Raw genomic sequence first — 10,325 nt, 5'->3', positions numbered from 1 at the left:
CCCCCCCCCCCCAAAACCCCCCCCCCCCCCCGTTTCTTGACTGCCCCCTCCAGAACCTCCCTGGCCCCCTTACCCTGCTGCTCAGAACAGGGTGTTGGGCTCTGTGCCAGCCGGACACATGGCTGAGCTCCCCTGCACAACACAAAACCCGGTCCCTGGCCCTGCACAGGGCTGCCGGAGCGGGCTGCAGGAGGAGGAGCTGCCGGCCGGCTCAGAATGCAGGGAGGAGGAAGCTGCTCCGGAGTCCAGCCCGGGACTTTCCTGCAGCCCTCCCAGCCGCTCGCTCTGCCGGGGGAGGGGGAAATCCCGGACATTGTGAGTGCTTTACAAATTCCCCCCGGACGCTATTTTTAGCACGAAAAGGAGGACATGTCCGGGTAAATCCGGACGAATGGTAACCCTAACCAACAGGATTGAAGTGGCAGGTCTCTGAGAAGTTTCTGATACAAGTTCTTATATGCTTAAGGGTTTGAATCTCTAAATCCCTGTTGGGGGGTTAGTGGGGAGGAATGTAGTAGGAGCTGCCACAAACCTCCAGCGTCCGGTAGCACCAGGGCTTTGCACTACACTCTGGGGGAGGGGGACGTGTGGTATGACATCAGCCAGGCCAGCACCACCCACAACAAAGCACCTTATGTAGCACTCTGCGTGCCAGGCAGGGGCACAAATCATGATTTTATTTTCATGCAGGTTTGTTCAGAGGGCAGAGTCCTTACAGTAACATAATAACAGATGTTAAATACAGACAGGCCAAGGCTCTGCCTCGGTTATTAGACAAAGCCCTGGATTCTGTGTTTTTGCATTCCCAAAACTAGGAAGCTCTAAAGCAATGAGGACTGGCTAGTCCTGGAAGTTCTCATCTCTTCTCTTTGCTCTCTGGAGTTTTCATTTTACCCACTATATGCATTGCCTTTCTAAGCAGCACTAAAGCAAGAAGCAAACAGTCTGCAAACGTGGCTGGACTGAGTCGTCATCCAGGAAATCGGCACATGCCAGTCCCAATGAGGAGCATGTGGTCTGTTGGCCAGCACTCGCTCTGCCCTTCATTGGCTCCACCCACTCACTCCCAGGAGAGCCGTGCTGGTAACTTACAAGGGGCGGAGACTAGATGAGGAAATAGGTCCAGGAAGAAGCTGCTTGATGCTATAGACAAAGGAACAGCTTAAGGTTCTAATAAGCATCTGGGTACATTTCTGGGGATGCCTGCACTGCCACATAGTCCTCTAGTCTAGAGGAAGCAGCCAGCGGGCTTCAGATACTGGAAGTTGGGATCATAAACTCCTCCTTGGCAATTCCAGCACAGCTCACCGAAACCAGGAAATCAGTCTGACTTCTTTCTATGGCTTCTAGTATCTGACAAAATGGGAGGTGAGAAAAATGGGGGCTGCAGGGTGGCACAAATTGAGCCCTCTTATCTGGGCCATTGTTGATGGCAAATGGGAGAGACTCCCAAGGGAATCCTGGCTGCTGTGGGAGGGCAGATTAAATGGGACACAGATAACTTCCAGGAGATTCTATTCTTGCGTTATCCAGTCCTGCTGCAGGATGTGTGGAGGAGACACAGGGCTGATCCCATCAGCAGGCCAAGCACTGGGCACAAATGGGAGTGAATGGACCCTTTGAAGCCTTTCTGGTGGGTACCCAGGGCACTTGCAAAGCAGAAAGCTAGTACCAACAGAGAATTTGTTTTCTGCTATTCAAAAATAAATTATCTTCCAAAAGAGTTTTATACACACTATCCGGCAAGCTTGTTACAAGCCAAATGGTCCGGGCCTGGCTTGGATTTCTACCTCTTCTAGAGACCCAGTTTTCTCCAGGGTCTTTGTCAAAGGACAGAGGAATTGAGAGTGGTTCCTGTGCTGAGAAGTCATCGTGGTACCAAAGGGGGTGCCTGCTCTCCTCCCCTCGCTGGGAGGCTGCTCAGGAGAAGAATAGCGTTGTTGGCTTTGGGGTGCTTTTTCTGGCTTAGTTGATGTTTTCTTTTGTTTGAGGCAGAAGCATGACGCTTGTTCACCCCTCATCCCAGGAGCACCTAAGGAGAGAGATCCAGAGTCAGTCACAGCCGGGCAACCACCTGCAACAGCAATCACTTCGCGCCCAAACAGGGACTTGGGGAGTGGGTTTGAAAAGTACTCAGTGTTCAGCACTTCCCACTGAGGACAATGGAGAATCCCCTCCCCCCCACAGAGAATCCCCCCTCTTCCCATGTAGAACCCCTATTCCCCCATGGAGTATCCCCCTGCCCCCAATGGATAATCCCCTTCTCCCCATGGAAAATCCCTCCACCCCCAATGGAGAATCCCCCTCCCTCCATAGAGCATCCACTGTCCCCAATGGAGAACCCCTCCCCCCCAAGGAAAATCCCCCTTCTTCCCATGGACAGTCCTCCCCACAGAAAACTCCCGATGCCCCCAGTGGAGACTCCCCCTCCCCCACCGAATGAGAAGTGGGGGCAAAAGACATATCTGGCTTCAAGACTAAGCTTGATAAGTGTATGGAGGGGATGGTATGATGGGATAGCCTAATTTTGGCAATTAATTGATCTTTGATTATTAGCGGGTAAATATGCCCAATGGCCTGTGATGGGATGTTAGATGGGGTGGGATCTGAGTTACTACAGAGAATTCTTTCCTGGGGGCTGGCTGGTGAGTCTTGCCCACATGCTCAGGGATTAGCTGATCGCCATCTTTGGGGTCGGAAAGGAATTTTCCTCCAGGGTAGCTTGGCAGAGGCTTGGGTGTTTTTCGCCTTCCTCTGCAGCATGGGGCACGGGTCACTTGCTGGAGGATTCTCTGCACCTTGAGGTCTTTAAACCACAATTTGAGGACTTCAGTAGCTCAGACATAGGTTAGGGGTTTGTTCCAGGAGTGGGTGGGTGAGATTCTGTGGCTTGCGTTGTGCAGGAGGTCAGACTAGATGATCATAATGGTCCCTTCTGACCTTAAAGTCTATGAGAAGGAAGCTCCCCCCCACTTCTGACTCAGTGTGCACTCTTCTGCAGCAACTGGGCTGTGCTTAGAGGTTTGCCACTTAAGGACTAGTCTGGCTTGACTATGCTGTCATGTGAAAGCTGACAGGGCAGCAGCTGGTGGTGATTGCCTGCAGGTGTGTAGACAAGGCCACATCTGGCTAGCCCTCCATGCCAGCACACCTTGTCTGCCCAGAACGGGGAAGATGTCAACATTACAGAGCAGCATTGGAACCACAGTGTGGTGTTGACTGCACTGCCCATTCGGTGCCTATTCTGGGACTGGAGACTTTGGTCTGTAGGGCTGTCAAGTAATCCCTCTCCCCAGCTGCTCAGAGACCCCAGTGAGCCAGGAACTCGGGGACTGTCAGCCCCCCACAGCATGGAACAGGGAGATGCTGTCAGATGGGCTCCCCAGAGGAAGTGTGGCACTGCAGTGACTGGGGGTCAGCCTTTGCTAACTGGCTGCACTGGTACCAGCGCTCCATGTCTGTCCGCACTGCCTGTTTGTCCACACTGGTTCCTCACTCATTCGGGGAGATCCTGTTTCCCTCAGCCTTGTGGGGGATTGTGCCAAGTGTGCTGGGACTCACAGTGCTTGTGTGGTGACCAGGGCCAGCTCTGGCTTTTTTGCCGCCCCAGGCAAAAAAGCCTCCGGCCGCCCCCCACCCCTCCCCAGCGTGGCAGGGGAGGGCGGCCAGAGCGCCGGGGGGAGGGCGGCGAGCCCTAGCTGGGGCTCCGCTCTCCCCGGCGGCCAGCTCGCTGCGGCTCCGCTCTCCCCGGCGGCCAGAGCGCCGGGGGGAAGGCGGCGAGCCCGCCACGGCTCCGCTGTCCCCGGCGGCCAGAGTGCTGGGGGGAGGGCGGCGAGCCCCGGCCGTGGCCCCGCTCTCCCCAGCGGCCGGAGCCGGAGCACCGCGCCGCCCCCCTCCAGGTGCCGCCCCAAGCACAAGCTTGGTGGGCTGGTGCCTGGAGCCGGCCCTGGTGGTGACCTCACTAGGCCAGGCGATGCTAACTGAGGAGAGGCAGGGCAGGGGCAAACCAAGCCACTGGGCCAGGCGATGCTGAGGAGAGGCAGGGCAAACCAAGACAAAAGGGATAATTTTAACTATTTAGAACTTTATAAGGCAGAACCCCCAAATTGTACCAGGAGCACAAATGATATAGACCAGGAGTAGGCAACCTATGGCACATGTGCCGAAGGCGGCACGCAAGCTGATTTTCAGTGGCACACTCACTGCCTGGGTCCTGGCCACCGGTCCGGGGGGCTCTGCATTTTAATTTAATTTTAAATGAAGCTTCTTAAACATTTTAAAAACCTTATTTACTTGACATACAACAATAGTTTAGTTATATACACCTCTACCCTGATATAACGTGACTCGATATAACACGAATTCGGATATAAAGCAGTGCTCCAGAGGGGCAAGGCTGCGCACTCCAGTGGATCAAAGCAAGTTCGATATAACGCGGTTTCACCTATAATGTGGTAAGATTTTTTGGCTCCCGAGGACAGCGTTATATCGAGGTAGAGGTGTACTATAGACTTATAGAAAGAGACCTTCTAAAAATGTTAAAATGTATTACCTGCACGCAAAACCTTAAATGAGAGTGAATAAATGAAGACTCGGCACAACACTTCTGAAAGGTTGCCGACCCCTGATATAGATTATTATCAAAGACTCACTACTTATAATAATAAACTACAGATTACCAACTCATACACCTTGTGAGCGTGTAGCTGCTGTACAGTTAATGCCAGCAGAACAAGAGAGTACTCTGCATATAGTGTGCCACATCAGAGAAGAATAAATTTTTCCTCGCCTTGGCGGTAAGTCCAGCTCCACTCTTGCTGTCCTGTTCTTTGCTTCTCTTCACCTTGAAGTGCTCCTTAGATTCACTGTTCCTGTGGCTGTACCTCTTTTCACCAAGTTTATCCACCTTGTGGGCCCTCACTTGTCATTAGGCAACTTTGCACTGTATTCCATCAAGAGATGTTCAGAGAGTCCCTTTCTCTGGTCATGTACATTGGGTTCTTTGTGAGTGGGCTTCTTGGTTATCATTTCCAGAATCTGTTTGCAGGATGTGTGATTGCGGAGCCATTGGCCATCATCTTGGAAAACTCATGGCGATCGGAGGAGGTCCCGGATGACTGGAAAAAGGCTAATGTAGTGCCCATCTTTAAAAAAGGGAAGAAGGAGGATCCGGGGAACTACAGGCCGGTCAGCCTCACCTCAGTCCCTGGAAAAATCATGGAGCAGGTCCTCAAGGAATCCATTATGAAACACTTAGAGGAGAGGAAAGTGATCAGGAACAGTCAGCGTGGATTCACCAAGGGGAAGTCGTGCCTGACTAACCTAATTGCCTTCTATGATGAGATAACTGGCTCTGTGGATGAGGGGAAAGCAGTGGATGTGTTATTCCTTGACTTTAGCAAAGCTTTTGATACGGTCTCCCACAGTAGTCTTGCCGCCAAGTTAAAGAAGTATGGGCTGGATAAATGGACTGTAAGGTGGATAGAAAGCTGGCTAGGTCGTCGGGCTCAACGGGTAGTGATCAATGGCTCCATGTCTAGTTGGCAGCCGGTTTCAAGCGGAGTGCCCCAAGGATCGGTCCTGGGGCTGGTTTTGTTTAATATCTTTATTAATGATCTGGAGGATGGTGTGGACTGCACTCTCAGCAAGTTTGCAGATGACACTAAACTGGGAGGCGTGGTACATACACTGGAGGGTAGGGATTGGATAAAGAGGGATCTAGACAAATTAGAGGATTGGGCCAAAAAAAACTTGATGAGGTTCAACAAGGACAAGGGCAGAGTCCTGCACTTAGGACGGAAGAATCCTATGAACTGTTACAGACTAGGAACCGAATTGCTAGGTAGCAGTTCTGCAGAAAAGGACCTAGGGGTCACAGTGGACGAGAAGCTGGATATGAGTTAACAGTGTGCTCTTGTTCTCAAGAAGGCTAATGGCATTTTGGGCTGTATAAGTAGGGGCATTGCCAGCAGATCGAGCAATGTGATCATTCCCCTCTATTCGACGTTGGTGAGGCCTCATCTGGAGTACTGTGTCCAGTTTTGGGCCCCACACTACAAGAAGGATGTGGAAAAATTGGAAAGAATCCAGCGGAGGGCAACAAAAATTATTAGGGGTCTGGAGCACATGACTTATGAGGAGAGGCTGAAGGAACTGGGATTGTTTAGTCTCCAGAAGAGAAGAATGAGGGGGGATTTGATAGCTGCTTTCAACTACCTGAAGGGGGGTTCCAAAGAGGATGGAGCTCAGCTGTTCTCAGTGGTGGCAGATGACAGAACAAGGAGCAATGGTCTCAAGTTGCAGTGGGGGAGGTCTAGGTTGGATGTAAGGAAACACTATTTCACTAAATCATCCCAGCCAGGGCTTTGTCAAGCCGGGCCTTAAAAACCTCCAAGGAAGGAGATTCCACCACCTCCCTAGGTAACGCATTCCAGTGCTTCACCACCCTCCTAGTGAAATAGTGTTTCCTAACATCCAATCTAGACTTCCCCCATTGCAACTTAAGACCATTACTCCTTGTTCTGTCATCTGCTACCACTGAGAACAGTCTAGATCCATCCTCTTTGGAGCCCCCTTTCAGGTAGTTGAAAGCAGCTATCAAATCCCCCCTCATTCTTCTCTTCTGCAGACTAAATAATCCCAGTTCCCTCAGCCTCTCCTCATAAGTCATGTGCTCCTGCTCCATGTGCTTTACCTCCCTGGCACCACTATACCTCCAGTATAGCTCCATGGCACCCACTACACCCTCTCTAAACCTCATGACACATAGTACCCCCCCTCCACATACCACAGACTGATGTGGCCCCTGTCCCTCTTACCATCTCATACAAGGAGGAATGAGACACTCCCATGTCTCCTGCCTCAAACAAGTATGTGGCAATCTGCACCACACAGAGTCATCTGCCAAAAAGCGGTGTGTGGAATCCTGGTAACACCTGCCATTGAGTTATGCATGTCACCTCCTCCATTGTCACTCATCGCAGCTGAGCCATGACAGCCTACCTAGCACCAAATATCACTCTCTGCTGCAGAAAGGAAATGCCAACCCCAATATCACTGACCACAGATGGGCCTTTGGCAGCCCCAAGCCAATTGCAGGTGAACACAAGGCACCAAGCATATCACCTCCTGCCAATGGACTCATGGCACCCCAAGTCTGCTTGCTACAGTTGGGTGCATGGTACCCTGATGCCACCAACTTCAGAAGGTGCAAGAGAGCCCAGCTGGCACCTGCTGCAAAAGGGTGCGTGCCCCCACACTCTGCCTTCCACAGATGGCACATTAGCAACCTGTAAACACCTGCCATGAAATGACACAGACACCCACAGAGCACCTTCTGCAGTAGGGAGCATTGTATCTAATTTAGTTGGGGATTGGTCCTGCTTTGAGAAGGGGGTTGGACTAGATGACCTCCTGAGGTCCCTTCCAACCCTGACATTCTATGATTCTATCTATATACCCTCTGCTTCAGCTGGGTACCTGCCTATGAGGCACATAAATCCACAGAGCAACCCTTCTGGGTCTTGGTGTTTAGTGGCAGAATGGGAATTGGGAAGGGACCCCAGGGCACAATGATGGGCCCTGGCTCACTTCTTTACCATGATACCAGGCTTTCCTTGCACCTCATGCTGTGCCACTAGGAACAATCACACCCACTCTATTTAGTGTGGAGCAGTAAAAATTCAAATAAATCCGTAACAGTGAAAGTATAGCACCCACTAGCACCAGCTCCAGCACTCTCCACCCCCTTCCAATCTGTGGTTTCTACAATAAGGCGCAAGTCTTGCTCTCAAAAATGTACTTTCCTGAGGGCAAGTCTAGACTTAAAATGCTGCATTGGCGCAGCTGCACCTGTGCCACTGTGTGACGTTCTCCTGGTGATATCTGGACCAGTGGTCTGCTAGGTCACTCCAATCCTCGACTCTGGGAGCCAGCCTTACCCTGCTCTGCTGTGAGAACCCCCACTCCTGGGCTGTTCATGCACAGCCTCTAGCATGTAAGCTACTTGGATTGTGCAACCAAATGACACTAGCCAATATCTCTGGTACCAGACACAACCCTAGGAACCTCCGTCTTGCAGTGTCCAGTTATGCCTGCTGAACGCTGCAAGCTTTGTCAATTTAACAAAGAAATTGATATGTACCAGGCTGGTTATCCCAAAGGGAGTTTCTGACACGCTTCAAACCAAACGCACTGCTTCAGGTAGAATAAACAAACAAATTTATTAACTACAAAGATAGATTTTAAGTGATTTTAAGTCAAAGCATAACAAGTCAGATTTGGTCAAATGAAATAAAAGCAAAATGCATTCTAAGCTGATCTTAATACTTTCAATGCCCTTACAAACTTAAATGCTTCTCACCACAAGCTGGCTGGTTGCTCTTCAGCCAGGCTCTCCCCTTTGATCAGTGTTTCAGTCGCTTGGTGGTGATGTCTGTAGATGGAGGTGAAAGAGAGAGGAAGAGCATGGCAAACGTCTCTCCCTTTTATCATGTTCCTTCTTCCTTCTTGGCTTTGCCCCCCCCCCCCCAGGGTCAGGTGAGCATTACCTCATTGTAGTCCCTACTGACCGAAGGAAGGGGGGTGACTCACTCGAGAGTCCAAGAGACTCTTTGTTGCTACCTAGGCCAGTGTCCTTTGTTCCTGTGAGGCTGGGCTGGGTTTGTCCCATACATGCCCTGATGGGGTATGAACTGCCCCCCTGCTCTTGGAGAGTTTTGCCTGGGCCTGTTTTAAGCCATGAGGACACATTTTCAGCCTCATAACTATATACATGAAATTACAACCTATAACGTTACTATAACATCACTGTAACAACAATTACTAGAACAACAATGCTCAGTGCATCATGAGCCTTCCAAAGACACCCAACATGACAAACTTTGCATTGGATACCACACAATCATTTTATGAGGATGAACGTGGGGGTGTAGGGTGTTCCCATGAGGTACAGAATGTCACACACTGTAGCACTTAAATGAAGACATTCCTATGCCAGAAGGAAAGCTCCTCCCATTGGCATAGTTAATCCACTTACCCGCAAGGTGATAGCTATATCGAGGGGAGCAAGTCTCCTGCTGACATAGTGCTTGTCCACACCAGGAGTTAGGTCGGGGTGTGGATTTTTCACACCCCTGAGCGACATAGATTTACCAATATAAGTCTGTAGTCTAGGCCTGGCTGTCAATGATAACTTGGAAGAAAATTATCTTGAATTCTTATGGATCAATGTCTTATCAGATAAAGCACAAGATGGTTTATTAGTTGGTGTCTGCTACAGATCACCAAATCACAGTAGGGAACAGGATGACCATTTTCTTATGCACCCATCTATAATATGTAGGGGGGGGAAGCTGCACGGTCATGGGGGATTTCAATTTGAGTGACACATGCTGGAGGTCTCATGCTGCTGTTACTAAAACATCCTTGGAATTTCTAAACATTCTAGATAATTTCCTAAATCAAAAAGTGTTGCATCCAACAGAGGAGAATTCTATAGCAGACCTTGTCCTAAAAGATATAGAGTAACTGATCACAGAACTAAAAGTTAAAGGTAGCTTTAAAAGGGCCAATTTTCCAAAGCTGAAAACAATTATGAGCCAAATCAACTGGGAGGAAGAATTTAATCAGAAAAATGTGAATGATAATTGGAAATTACGAACACTGTACTAGATGCCTAAAAAGCCACAATCCCACAATGAGGAAGACGGCCATATTGGTTAAAATAAAACTGGTTTAGAGAGGAAGTAAAGGCAGCTATAAAATATAGCATATAAGAAATGGAAGAAAGGGGAAGTTGATAGTAATGAATATAAAAGAAGCTGGAAATGTCAAGTATAAGGGAAGCAAAAGAATACAAGGAAAAATCTATGGTCAGCAGCGATAATGTAAAGCATTTTTAAATATATTAGGAACAAAAATAAACCAAACAATGGTATTCCTCCATTACTAAATGGATAGGGTAGTATTATCAATAATGATGCAGAAAAGGTAGAAATGTTCAGTAAATACTTCTGTTCTGTATTTGGAAAAATATGATGTAGTTATATCATAGGATGATGATAACACCCTTCATTACACTTGTATCTCAGGAGGATATTAAACAGCAACTACCAAAGTTAATCATTTTTAAGTCAGCAGGTCCAGGTAACTTGCATCCAAGAGTTTTAAAAGAGAAGGCTAAGAAACTTACTGAACCATTAATGTTGATTTTCAATAAGATTTGGAGCACTGAGGAAGTTCCGAAAGAAAGCTAATGTTGTGCCAATATTTTAAAAGGGTAAAAGAGATGATCCAGGTAATTATAGTCCTGGGAGCCTGACATT

This window comes from Trachemys scripta, chromosome 16 (assembly GCF_013100865.1).
Source record: "Trachemys scripta elegans isolate TJP31775 chromosome 16, CAS_Tse_1.0, whole genome shotgun sequence".
Classification (NCBI taxonomy): Eukaryota; Metazoa; Chordata; order Testudines; family Emydidae; genus Trachemys; species Trachemys scripta.
Note: the sequence above shows the minus strand (reverse complement) of the source record.